The following is a 15,048-nucleotide window of genomic DNA, read 5'->3' as shown; positions in this document are numbered from 1 at the left end:
CCTTTCAATTTTCCACAAAATCTCATTTGTGACGGCACGTATCCGTCACTTTGGAGTGACGGATACCATTTTCCCTCACAAATGACCCAAATAGAGGACAGAGAGAAGCACATGGGGTTGCCCCCACCTTGTTCCTCCTATCCGTTTTGTGAGTGGCATTATCCGTTACTTGCTCCGACCCGTCTTCGTCAATTTTCACACCTCCTTTTTCATGTGTCATCCCCTTAAACTAAAAGAATAAGAAATCTGTAATTTTTTCCCGCCTAACTTAATGCTGCTGCAAATGGGCTTTCTCTTATGTTATCTTAATTCAATAGATCCAATAGAATATGTGGGCTAAAGGTAAGCTAAATTTAATGTGTATATCATCTCAGTATAGGATGAAAATATGTGGACCCAAACACCGAAGGAAATTACAAAATGGAATCTCATTAAGCATCGAAATAATATTTGCCATAATTGACTTTTCGATCCTACTTTTAAATATGAAAATTTGTGTGTCATCCTCTATCTACTAGAAAAATAGATGGATTTAAAGATTTTTCCGCTCAAATTATTGTCCTACAAATTGGCTTAACATTTTTGGATATTTTATATAGTTGGGTTTTTCATATACTCTGCAACTCTTACGTGTCAATCTTCGTAGAGAAATTTATTCTACCAATTATTTTAGACTACCATATATTTTGCATATTCTATCATATACTTTCAACTACTATATATTTTACTAATATTGATTTATTATCAATTATTTTAGACTACCATATATTTTACATATTCTATCATATACTTTCAACTACTATATATTTTACTAATATTGATTTATTATCAATTTTATTTAACTATAAATGTATCTAATATTTAAGAAATATAGACTGCATAATCAAATTTAACAAGTTAATGTAAATTTTACCTCTTAATACAATACAAAAATAGAAATGAATGTAATTTTTACCTCTTAATACTATCATTAATAATAATTGTAAACTATAATATTGAATTTAAACTTTAATTTCTATATGCTAACTTTTCTACATATTTACAATCTAAAAAAACCGTCCATTTGCATGAGATCAAAACGCATATCTTATCTAATTGTATCATAAATGTCATTATTTTACGTTTATATTGCGCTTTTAGTAGATATAATGATATAACAACAATATTTTTTTAAAATAAAGTTAATAATAAAGTTTCAGTAAACCGACAATCTTATTAGGAGTAAAAGTTTTAAACCTTCTCTTTTCTACCTCTTCTCTTATATCTCTATCTAAAAAACCGCGCGATCGCGGGATCTATACTAGTTTTTATTTATCTAATAGGCTATTTTACTTTGAAATAACCTCAAAACAATTGGTAATTTGGTATAATCATATACTAGTTGAGATTTCGTGCTAAAGCACGGCAATTGTGAGTGCTTAATATATAGAGGTCGTATAAATTTAAAATGTTTACATAAATGACTTGTACTTATAATAGAATGTTGAAATGTACTGCTTATAATGTTAGTAATATTATTAAAAAAAGTTTACTATTCAAAGGAATTTTAGATTAAATTATTTTTGTATGAACCTATTTTTATTATTAAAAATAATGATAGTTGACTATTATGGAATAACATAATCTAATATAGAGTCACTACTTTGTTTTTGAATTGATCTGAAAAATTTATAGGACTCAATCTTTTAGTTTTAGTTATAGTAGGATTATAGGGGGATAGGAAGATTAATCTTAGATACGAAATGTAAGTTAAGCGCATATTGACCTTATACAATTTACACACAATTAAAAATACTATTTACCCCCATATTATTTTTTCTTTTATTTTTAATAGCAAAAGTTAAAATTATTGAATCATACTCCATATCCTTTATTAAGAACTACCCATATTAATAAGGATGAATTAACTTAAAAAAAAAAAACAGAGAAAACAATTTATTTTAGAAAAAAAAGGCAAATAGAATTAAAACCTTATCCACCTCCAACCACTAACTAAGCCCATAGCAAAACACAAGCAATCCCATATATATAGGATAATTATAGGATAATTATATACTGAGCATGGATATGGTTGCAGTTTGTTAGGGAGAGTTTCGTTTTATGGTATCTTTTGTATATTACAATATCAAAATTATATACCTAGTATATTGTGATGTGATTCTATAAATTATATTAATATATTTTTTGTATTTATTTTCAGGTTTTTTGTGAAGAAGTTAGACGATTGTATAAAATTTGACAGTGTGAACGGTTTATAAAGAATGTCAGTATATAATATGGGCCCACTTTCTTTTGTACTCCCTCTATTCAACTCTACACTACCATTATCTATTTTGTACATTATTCATAGTTAAACATTTAATTTTAATTTTCTCCCAATACATAAGTGAAAATATATTCATGTGGGATCTTGTTTTATTCGTCGTTACGAGTACATTATAAATATCTAACTTTTATATTTTTTGCAAATACGTAGATAACGGATTTAGCGCGTAAAAGACGCGTTGACAAACGTGAAAAAAGAAAGTGTTAGTGTGGAGTTGAATGGAGGGAGTATATCAATTGCATTGAATTCGGAAAGAATAATTTGATTTAACTTTATACTTTATTGAGATATTTTATTATGTGGCAATTTTGTTAGTCAATCAATCAAGAATTATTATAATTTTAGCATGGGCCCACGGCCCACCACTATTATCAATCATTTGGGCGGGAAAATATTTAGTAGCTCTTATTCTCTTAGTTTAGTGGGGATTCAGCTCATAGTAAAAATTGATTTATGAAAATTGCGATAATATTGAATTAAGGTTCTTAAATCCTAAAAGCAAAAGCCATAAATAATTGTAATGTAATAATAATTACTCCCTCTATCCAAGATTTATCTTAAATGGTTTTGGGTATCTAATGTCGTAATAATTACTCCCTCTATCCCAATTTTACTGTAATACTACAGTTTTATGAGTCTGTGGGTACTCTATCGAGTGGGGCTTACTCTGTCGAGTAAGTGTGTTTGGTATACGAAACAGTAGTCTGCCTGCAGGGTACTCGATCGAGTAGCCTTGGCACTCGATCGAGTAAGTGGCACTCGATCGAGTACGTGACTTACTCGATCGAGTACGTGTCGTACTCGATCGAGTAAGTCGGTTATCAGGTGTTATTTGACGGGTTTTGTTAATAAGGCGGGTTAGTATATAATAACTTTCGTCATCTTACTTAAACACTTTTACAAAACCTAATTCACTGATTAAGAGAGATTTCAAGTTACGTTGCTTTGTTCTTCCACTTTATTGACAAATCCCGGAGCTAGAGGAGTCGGTTTCCTTGGTTCTTTATATCGTTGTGATCCTTGCGTCAAGGGTAAGTTCTACGTACCATTTTTATAGCTTTTGGTTGATGTTGGTTAAACCCTAATTTGGGGATTTGGGGGTTTTTATGTTTTATATGGTTAAGGCAGTGATTGTATGAATATATGTATAGGAGGATGATTCGTAGAGGAGAGAGTTTGAGACAGCTGCTAGATCGTCTGATTTGTGATTGCATTCCAGGTAGGGTTTCCCTACTCAGTATTAATTACATAATGTGTGGTGATTGTGCTGTAGTTAGTGATTGTTGATTGATTCAGACGGTTGTTGATTTTGTGTTGTGATTACTGTTTATCTGTCTGTGATCTTCGAGGTGCATCCCTGGCTGAGTGGAGTCATTTGCGGGAGTGGCTTCACGCCCTTGATTCGCCTTCTGTGGAATCCGCCACTGAAGGGATGTGCACATTAATGAACATGGGTTTATCGCTCGATGGAGATGAGCGGGGCTTATCTGGGAACGGCTGCGGTCCCCTACTGGCGGTGTGGAGTATCTGTTGCGATGGGTACTCTGGCAGGACTACACACTTTAGTGTGTAGTCAGTTGTGTGGAGATTGATTATGGAGTTTGGGGTTTGATGTAACGATTGAGCTGTTTGGCATTGTTTTATCGTGATTTGTATTGTGTAATTAGTACTGACCCCGTTGTTTGTTTTGTAAAACTGTGATAATCCATTCGGGGATGGTGAGTAGTTATTGAGCAGGTTTGATATGATACATATGGGCTAGCTGGGATGAGTCATCACTTGCAGTTAGAAGAGTCTTCCGCTGTGTCAGACGATGTCCTTTAGTTATTCAGTTTTATCAGTAGACAGTTTTGGTTTGGTTGTATTTCACTTTACAGTTTGGTTTGAGACATATAAACACTTAAACTATATTTACTTTTAAAGTACGTTTCTTTATTGTCTTATGATATTCAATTCCTCGGGTAACCGAGATGGTGACGTTCCTTTACCTGAGTGGTCCTGGTAAGGCACTTGGAGTATGGGGGTGTCACAAAGTGGTACCAGAGCGACGATCCTGAAACCTGTAACCAATGAACTTAATGAATATAGGGAGTCAAATTAAAATGAACCCGGGGTAGAAGTTGTAGGAGCTAATGCAAAGGCTTGGGAGACGTCCTAAAGTCGCGAACTCGCCCTGCAATTTGAACCGGTCACATGGGGTACGTGTCGGGATCGTATGTGTTATCTTCTGATTTGTGGTATCTATATAGTAGCATGTGGTGTGAATTGATGGATGTTGAATGTGGAGGATTGGAGATATGGAATAGAAGTTGAAAGATATGTAATTTATATGTGGAATTGGATGAAAAACATGTTGTTTGTTTATAATGTGGCATATTAGTGATATGAAGTAAATTGTCTTGTTGAGTATATAAAGAGTTGCGTATGTATGCATGCATAGTTGTTGTTGTTATGTTGAAAGTATAGAAGTTGTATATAATGTTGGGAAAGTAAAATGAGCATGCGGGTAGTTATACGAGTCTGCATGACTCGATCGAGTTGGGGGCACTCGATCGAGTAGGTGAGGTGCTCGATCGAGTGGGGCTGACTCGATCGAGTAGGGAGTTTAGTGTTTTTCTGGGCAGAAACGTGTTTTTGGGTACTCGATCGAGTACGTAGGGGAACTCGATCGAGTAGGGTCCGCTCGATCGAGTGACTTGTCAGCTCGGTCGAGTGTGTTTTTGAGCAGAGGTCTGATCAGGTTCTGGAGTCGAGGCACTCGACCGAGTAGGTTGGGAACTCGATCGAGTGGGTTTTGGTACTCGATCGAGTGGGTTCTATATAGGTCGTATGCGTGTTTTGGGTTATAGTATGCGTGTTTATGTCTACCTTTTCTTATCTAGTTACAAGATGCCGCGAAAGAAAACCGCTTTGTATGCTAGAGCTGAGAGCATGAACATTGATGATATAGTAAAGATGTTGGAGCACCAAGATGCTCTTACGGAAGCGTTGAAGAGAGTGGGAAAGGATAAGGAGGTTGATCACTCCAAGATAAGTATCCACGAATCTAGGTTCAGCCCGAAAGAGTATAAGGGAACTGGGGAGCCAATTCTTCTGGATAATTGGCACAAGTAGATGGAGAATATCCTGGAGTTGGTGCACTGCCCGGATGAGTTAAAAGTGGAACAAGCTGCGTTCTACTTGAGGGAAGCAGCAGGTGAGTGGTGGGATAAGGTCAAGGTGAGTGCTAGGGAGATGTATATGAAGCAGGGACTACTTGCAATACCTTGGGATGAGTTCAGGAGAGCCATGAGATGTGAGTTTGTGTCGGAGCATGTGAGGAGTAAGATGAGGGAGGAGTTCGATAAGTTTAAGATTATATCTGATATGACGGTGGCTGAGTACTACCGTAAGTTTAATGAGAAGTCCAGATATGTTGAGGATATGGGGTTGAGTGAGGAGAATCTAGCTTTGAGGTTTGAGAAGGGGTTGACCCCCAAGATTATGGAGAAGCTACCGGTGGGAGTCCTTACAGATGTTAAGGAAGTCTATGAGAGAGCTGGGAAGGCTGAGAGGTTGGTGGAGATGACCAGGGAGAGGGGTGCTGAGAAGCGGAAGGCTGAGAGCGAGGGTGGTGGGCAATCCAACTATAAGAAGGGTAACCACACTTAGGCGAGAGCATATTTATCTGGCTCGGGGTTTACTGCTGGGGCTTCATATGGGCGTGGCCGTGGGAGGGGTAGCAGTAGCTGGGGGATGACCTATTTTAACTGTGGCGGTGTGGGCCACAAGAGACATGAGTACACCAGTGCGGTGAGTGGGGCTTTCCAGAGGCCGTTACAGGGGAGCTTTTCACAGGGTCCTGCACAGAGTTATGCGAGTAACAGACCGGCTGGGTCATGGAACAACATGGGAGGTCAGAACAACAACGATGGGGGTAACCGCAATGGCGGTAATTCTTATCAGAAACCAGCTACGAACACCAACAACAACCAGGGGTCGGGTGCTAAGCCGGCTACCTCAGCTAGTACTGTCCAAGGAGGTGGGCAGAAGACTAGTGACATGCTGTTTATGATGGAGAAGAAAGCAGCTGAGGACGACGCTCATGTTATCACTGGTACATTTCTTGTTAATGGTGTTTATACCTTTGTTTTGTTTGATTCGGGAGCGTCACAGCCGTTTGTATCATCGAGTCATGTTAAAAGGTTTGGTTTGAGAGAGTATGAGTCTGTAAGAGAGGAAGTTTTTATACCTTCGGGTGAGTCAGTATCGTGTGGGAGGTTGTATAGAGGTGTATCCTTGATAGTTGGGCAAGTTGATCTACCTGTAGACTTGCTAGAGTTTCCTTTAGACGGTTTTGAGATGATAGTCGGGATGGATTGGTTGGGAAAGTACAAAGCCAAGATATATTGTCATCAAAAGAAAGTTTCTCTGAGAGGTCCTAAGGGCATTAGTGTGTCTTATCTTGGGTTTGTTGTCAAACCCAAAGTTAAGTTGATTGCGGCAGTGACCTTGAAGTCCTATCTGAGGAAAGGGTGCCCGGTGATCTTGTGCCATGTGAGGGATCACAGAGTGGAGAGTCCGACAGTTGAGCAGATACCAGTTGTAGGGGAGTTTCCAGATGTCTTTCCAGAGGAGATTTCGGGGTTGCCACCAAAGAGGGAGATAGATTTCAGTGTTGAGCTGAAACCGGGGACGGGGCCAATCTCTAAGGCACCGTACCGTATGGGTCCTAAGGAGCTGGAGGAGCTAAGGAAGCAGTTAGATGATCTGATTGAGAGAGGTTACATTAGACCTAGTGTATCACCGTGGGGAGCACCAGTTTTGTTTGTGAAAAAGAAAGATGGGAACTTGAGGTTGTGCATAGATTACAGGGAGCTAAACAGAGTGATAGTGAAGAACAAGCATCCTTTGCCAAGGATAGATGATTTGTTTGATCAGTTGAGTGGTGCAACAGTCTTTTCTAAGATTGATTTGAGGTTGGGGTACCATCAGGTGAAGATTAGAGAGGAGGACATACCAAAGACAACTTTTACGTCGAGGTATAGCCATTATGAGTATATGGTGATGCCGTTTGGGTTATCTAATGCACCAGCTGTATTTATGGATTTGATGAACCAGGTCTTCAGTCAGTTCTTGGACAAGTTTGTGGTGGTTTTCATATATGACATCTTAGTCTTTTCTAAGACTAAGGAGGAGCATCTGAGGATTGTGTTGCAGACCTTGAGGGAGCATGAGTTGTATGCAAAGTTGTCCACGTGTGAGTTCTGGTTGGAGAAAGTTGCTTTTATGGGGTATGTGATTTCAAAGAAAGGGGTAACTGTGGATCCTGCAAAGATTGAGGCAGTTACCAAGTGGGAAGCACCAAAGAATGTAGCTGAGATCAGGAGTTTCTTGGGTTTAGCAGGGTATTATCGACGGTTCGTGAAAGATTTATCCAAGATTGCTAGACCTATGACAACTTTGGTGAGGAAAGAGAACAGGTTTCGCTGGGATGAAAGTTGTGAGACGGCGTTCCAAACATTAAAGGAGCGTTTGACCACAGCTCCAATCTTAGCATTGTCTGAAGGGAGTGAGAACTTTGAGGTGTATACAGATGCTTCAAAGAATGGGTTGGATTGTGTGTTGATGCAGAATGGGAAAGTGATTGCCTATGCTTCTAGGCAATTGAATCTTTATGAGGAGAATTATCCTACACATGATCTGGAGTTGGGTGCAGTTGTGTTTGCTCTTAAGATTTGGAGACATTACCTATATGGGGCGACCTTTAAGGTATTTTCAGATCACAAGAGTCTCAAGTACATCTTCACTCAAAAGGAGTTGAATATGAGACAGAGGAGGTGGATGGAGTTGATTGGCGATTATAACATGGATATTATCTACCATGAAGGGAAAGCCAATGTAGTTGCGGATGCTTTGAGTAGGAAGAGTGTGCATTCTTTGTGTACAGCTATATCTTTGATGAGGTTGAGAGATGAGGTTGGGAAGTTCGGGATACATATGATCCAGAAAGGGGATGCTATGAGAGATTTGACAGTGCAGCTTGATCTTTGTGATGATATTCGCGGTAAACAGGCGTTGGATCCCAAGATAGTGGACTGGAGAGTTAGAGTAGAGAAAGGGACAGTGTCTAGATTCTCTATACATACAAATGGTAGTCTAAGGTTTGATGGGAGGTGATGTGTCCCTAATAATGAGGAGCTGAAAAAGATGATCATGACAGAGGCTCATTGCACATCATACTCGGTACATCCAGGTAGTGACAAGCTATACAAGGATTTGAAGAAGACTTTCTGGTGGTCTAGGATGAAGAAAGAAACAGCTGAGTTTGTTGCCCGTTGTTTGACATGTTAGAGAGTAAAAGGGGAGCAGCGACGACCACAAGGTAAGATTCAGTCTCTAGAGGTACCTGAGTGGAAGTGAGAGTCCATTTCAATGGATTTTATCGTGGGTTTACCGAAGAGTCAACAGGGTAACAACATGATATGGGTTATAGTAGATCGACTGACCAAGTCAGCTCATTTTGTGCCAGTGAAAGATACGTGGACTAAGGCGCAGTTAGCTATGGCTTATCGGAAGAATGTGCTGAGATTACATGGGGTGCCTAAAGTTATAGTGTCTGACAGAGATTCGAGTTTTATCTCACGGTTTTGGAAAGAGTTGCAGGAGTCTTTGGGAACTACGTTGAAGATGAGTACAACATTTCATTTTGCGACAGATGGCCAGACGGAGAGGACCATCAAGACTCTAGAGGATATGTTACGAGCTTGTGTTATGGATTTTGGTGGTAGCTGGGAGCAGAGGTTGGATTTGATTGAGTTTTCTTACAACAAGAGCTATCACACCAGTATTGGCATGACGCCATTTGAGGCTTTATATGGGAGGAGATGTAGGAGTCCGATTTGTTGGGACGACAGTGCTGAGGCAGTGGTTTTAGGACCAGAGATGGTACATGAGATGGTAGAGCAGATTAAGCTGATCAGAGAGAGGATGAGAGTGGCCCAGGATCGACCGAAGAGTTATGCCGATCTACATCGCCGGGATATAAAGTTTCAGGTTGGGGACAAGGTTCTTTTGAAAGTGTCTCCTATGCGTGGAGTCATGCGGTTTGGTAAGAAAGGGAAGCTGAGCCAGAAGTTCAGAGGACCGTATGAGATCTTAGACTGTGTGGGTGAGGTTGCTTATCGGTTGCCTTTACCGTCTGCTTTGGATAGGGTACATAACGTGTTTCATGTTTCTCAGCTGCGGAAATATGTGAGTGACCCGTCACATGTGTTAGAGGTAGAGAACATAGAGCTGGATGAGTCCTTGTCTTATCTTGAGGTGCCTAAACAGATTCTTGACCGGAAAGTTAGGAAAACCAGACATGGTGAGACAGTGTTGCTTAAGGTTCTTTGGTCTAATCATGAGGTTGAGGAGGCTACATGGGAGGCGGAAGAGGTTATGAAGGAGCGGTACCCGTCTCTTTTTGATCAGGTATGTATGGTTACGGGGACGTAACCTTGTTTCTTTTAGGGGAGTAAGAGATGGTCGCGAAGAGTTTTTACATGTTTTTATGTTGGTTTTGATATATTTAGTAGTTGTTTGAGTCGGGTTGAGTTTGGTTTGGTAAGTGTGTTTTGGAGTTTTGTGTTGAGTTTTGTTTTTCTTATTGTGTCGGGAGAGTGTTAGTGTGTTTTTGTTTTGTTGTGGTTTGAACTTCGGGGACGAAGTTCTTTTTAAGGAGGGAAGGCTGTAATACTACGGTTTTATGAGTCTGTGGGTACTCTATCGAGTGGGGCTTACTCTGTCGAGTAAGTGGGTTTGGTATACGAAACAGTAGTCTGCCTGTAGGGTACTCGATCGAGTAGCCTTGACACTCGATCGAGTAAGTGGCACTCGATCGAGTACGTGTCTTACTCGATCGAGTAAGTCGGTTATCGGGTGTTATTTGACGGGTTTTGTTAATAAGGCGGATTAGTATATAATAACTTTCGTCATCTTCCTTAAACACTTTTACAAAACCTAATTCACTGATTAAGAGAGATTTCAAGTTACGTTGCTTTGCTTTTCTGCTTTATTGACAAATCCCGGAGCTAGAGGAGTCGGTTTCCTTGGTTCTTTATATCGTTGTGATCCTTGCGTCAAGAGTAAGTACTACGTACCATTTTTATAGCTTTTGGTTAATGTTGGTTAAACCCTAATTTGGGGATTTGGGGGTTTTTATGTTTTATATGGTTAAGGTATTGATTGTATGAATATATGTATCGGAGGAGGATTCGTAGAGAAGAGATTTTGAGACTGCTGCTAGATCGTCTGATTTGTGATTGCATTCCAGGTAGGGTTTCCCTACTCAGTATTAATTACATAATGTGTGGTGATTGTGCTGTAGTTAGTGATTGTTGATTGATTCAGACGGTTGTTGATTTTGTGTTGTGATTACTGTTTATCTGTCTGTGATCTTCGAGGTGCGTCCCTGGCTGAGTGGAGTCACTTGCGGGAGTGGCTTCACGCCCTTGATTCGCCTTCTGTGATATCCGCTACAGAAGGGATGTGCACATTAATGAACATGGGTTTATCGCTCGATGGCGATGAGCGGGGCTTATCTGGGAACGGCTGCGGTCCCCTACTGGCGGTGTGGAGTATCTGTTGCGATGGGTACTCTGGCAGGACTACACACTTTAGTGTCTAGTCAGTTGTGTGGAGATTGATTATGGAGTTTGGGGTTTGATGTAACGATTGAGCTGTTTGGCATTGTTTTATCGTGATTTGTATTGTGTAATTAGTACTGACCCCGTTGTTTTTTTTGTAAAACTGTGGTGATCCATTCGAAGATGGTGAGCAGTTATTGAGCAGGTTTGATATGATGCATATGGGCTAGCTCGGATGAGTCATCACTTGCAGTTAGAAGAGTCTTCCGCTGTGTCAGACGATGTCCTTTAGTTATTCAGATTTATCAGTAGACAGTTTTTGTTTGGTTGTATTTCACTTTACAGTTTGGTTTGAGACATGTAATCACTTAAACTATATTTACTTTTAAAGTACGTTTCTTTATTGTCTTATGATATTCATTGCCTCGGGTAACCGAGATGGTGACGTTTCTATACCTGAGTGGTCCTGGTAAGGCACTTGGAATATGGGGGTGTCACATTTACTGCACAAATACTATCCTACAACCAGTTGTATAATAGCATTGTATAACCGCCTCAAAGTTGTTGAGCTCTTACACAAAGTTGTTGAGCTATTTTACAAGTTATTGAGCTATATTACGAAGTTATTGAGTTTAATAATTATTCTGTTAAACTCAATATATAACTTTGTACCATAGATCGATAATTTTAACACAAAACTGTTTCCTTCACCGCAAAATTTATCTCAAAATTATTGTCACTTTTATAATTGGTACTCCGTAAGTCACAAATTTTCCTTAAATCTCCCTAATTAGAAAGTGGCCTGGTACAAAAATATGAGATGGAGAGAGAATTATATTATACGGTATCAAAATAAACAATAACGCATTTAATCATGCATATTGGTAAGGGCAATTAGATATGGTATAGAACTAATCGAATATCCGATTCAAAGTGCTCGATATCCAAATTTGTAACACTTTATATAAATAACATAATTACTAAATTACATAAAGAATAAATGAATAGTACAAGTGGTGACTACTACAACCTCTCTAATGAAATCTACAACTACTACCCCATAGTCACTCGACTCGACTCTAAAGTCCAAGTCTCGGTCCGTGATCCCGCTCGCTACCAAATCCAAACCTGTACTCAAACTGCTCCCCAAATGACCGGTCATATCATATGGTTCATCACAGGCCATCCCAATTTAGGCGGCGGTTGCCCGCAACCAACGCATGTCAGTTCGATAATACAAATATTTATGCAATGACACATGAATACAAATAGTCAAATATGCAAGACAATGATGAACATATGAGGCATAATCTCTATCCACCACCAGTCTATCTCCATATAGATCCCGGTGATGCCACCACCCACCAAACAGCCGGACCGCAGCCTGTAAAACGGGTACTCGGGACACGCCCGTGGTACCGAGTCGGGCGCTAATCGGACCCCTGTCAGGCGTCGTGACACTACCCGACCCCTCCATACTCAAGTAATAAAAGTGCACGTCCCTCTTGAAGTGGGAAACTCCAACTGGCGACCCAAGTGCAAGACGGTCTCCCTAGCCGTCTTACGTCTCCTCAACAACCGTATATTACAATAACAACTCCACCACATCCTCCAGCATCCACAGTAATCACATATGTGCAATATGCAATACAACAACCAAATATGCGACTCTTCATGAGACACAATCTCAAATATGCCATGAACAAGTATCCACAATTATTCCGACTCTTTAAGTCACCATATATCATTATCATGCTATAACGCGACTCCGACAACAACATGAGGCTTACCAAAAGTTCCTGATATCATGATGTGATGCATTACTACCTCAACTATGGAAACAATGATAATGGACACTTAATTAAGCATTCATATTCTCCAAAACCAAGTAGGGAAAGGGTTTGGATGCTTTAGAGAGAGGGGAAATGATTTTAAAGGTGGCGGATGTAAGATCCCAACATAGTTTATAACGCCTCTGACACGCTGCACTCGGTCGAGTGTCAGACCACTCGGCCGAGTGCCACTTACTCGGTCCACTGCACCATCCACTCGGTCCGCTGCACACTCACTCGGTCCACTGCAGAGCCATAATTTGACTCACGAATAGATTCTTGTCAAGCCCAAGAGTCCGGCCTCTCACTATTCTCGAGGTTCGTTTAGAAGTATCAAAAGGTCCGGGTATTACAAAATTAGAAATTACTGAAATCAGATATCCATATTCGGTCAAAAGTCTCGGATATCTAAAAATAGTCAGAAATGATGTAGATATTCATATTTCGCAAATTACTTAAAACGATTAAGTTTGAAACAATATCATATCCGTCATCTTATACTATGATTTGCTTTTATTTACCTATTTCAATGATCTCGACCTTAAAATACATATCACTTACTCCCTCCGATCCAGACAGATGTAAACATAAGCAAAAAGTGGTTATTTAAGAAAAGATGGAAAAGTGAGGGGTAAAGTAGGAAATATTAATTGGGGCCACATGAGTTTAGGTGGATTAAATAAGTAGGTCGTGAGTGGGTGAGTGGACGGTAAAGTTGTAAATAACTAGTGGATGTAAGGGTAATTTAGTTATTTTTCATGCCAAATATGGTATGTTACCATTGGTGTGGTTCATCCATTTTAGGTAAGTGTTACCATCTGTCTGCATTGGAGGGAGTATGTATTTTTTTTTAATATTTTTTAACCCTTTTTTAGTTGCTGTATACTCACATATAAGGGTGCTAACGAGTCGAGCCGAGCCCGAGCTTGGCTTTGCTCGACTTGTGCTCAAGAACCAAAGCTCGAGCTCAAGCCAACTGCGAGCTTATCCGATAACTGGTAAAAAATGTGCTCGCTATCGATCTTGCGAGCTTTAAAGCGAGCTCGTGCCAAAATCGAGCTTAAATCGAGCCTATATGTAATGGTTTGTTCTTTGTTTTTTTTTTCTTCCAATATTTTCAATAATAAGGCTCGAAAGTTAAGTGTAAAAATATTTGGCAAATTGGTGAGATATTTGATATATATGATACAAATATATAATTATGATAAAATATGTTTATAAAATGTTGGGGTAGCAACCCAAGTCCCACATTGGAAAAGAAAAGGAGTCTTACTTAGTTTATAAGAGACCCACCACTCCATTAGTATGAGGCCTTTTGGGAAGGAGTCCAAAGACAAATCCATGCGGGCTTGGCCCAAAGCGGACAATATCATACTAATGTGTCAGAGTGGTGGAAGCGGCAGTACCAAGAAGTGGTATCAGAGCCGATGGTTCGGCTGGGTCCAGTGTGTGGTGGAGCCCGAGGCAAGTGGACTGACTGCCTTTGCGCAATGTGGATGAGCGCCCTCGGTGTAACCTCGCGATTGGAGATCTGTGGGTGCCTTGTGTCAAAAGTCTTCCTGATAATGTGGTGATCAGGCGGCGGTGCAAGATGGACAGATATTATCGCTGGAGGACAATGATGTGGTCCTTGGTTTGAGAGGAGGTTTGTTGGGGTAGCAACCCAAGTCCCACATTGGAAAAGAAGAGGAGTCTTACTTAGTTTATAAGAGACCCACCACTCCATTAGTATAAGGCCTTTTGGGAAGGAGCCCAAAGAAAAATCCGTGCGGGCTTGGCCCAAAGCGGACAATATCATACTAATGTGACAGAGTGGTGGAAGCGGCAGTCCCAACATAAAATATGAACAATATCTTATATAATGACACAAGTTTGAACAACTCACGAGCTTTTTGAGCCGAGCCAGCTTTTGCTCGGCTTGACTCGCTAAGCTCTCGAGCTGATCTCGCACGAGCCGAACTTCGACCGAGCCGATCTCGAGTTGCTCGCAAGCTATCTCGTCTCATTATCACTGCTACTCACATAAAGTGTCAGCTCAATCAATAGGTATAATTAAAATAATGGTAAAATCTTCAAAAATATGAAATAATGGAACAATTTCCAAATAAATTAGACACTCTATTGAAGAATTCTCACTCAAACACGCTTATAAAATATAAAACTAATAATAAAATACGTTAATAAATAATCGGAAACTATATTTTTTTATCGGATCGGATCAGATCGGATATCAAATATTTTTCTTGTGCTTTCCCCTGATTTTACAATGAAGAAGAGATAA

Source organism: Silene latifolia, chromosome 9 (assembly GCF_048544455.1).
Source record: "Silene latifolia isolate original U9 population chromosome 9, ASM4854445v1, whole genome shotgun sequence".
Classification (NCBI taxonomy): domain Eukaryota; kingdom Viridiplantae; phylum Streptophyta; class Magnoliopsida; order Caryophyllales; family Caryophyllaceae; genus Silene; species Silene latifolia.
This window is presented reverse-complemented; position numbering follows the sequence as displayed.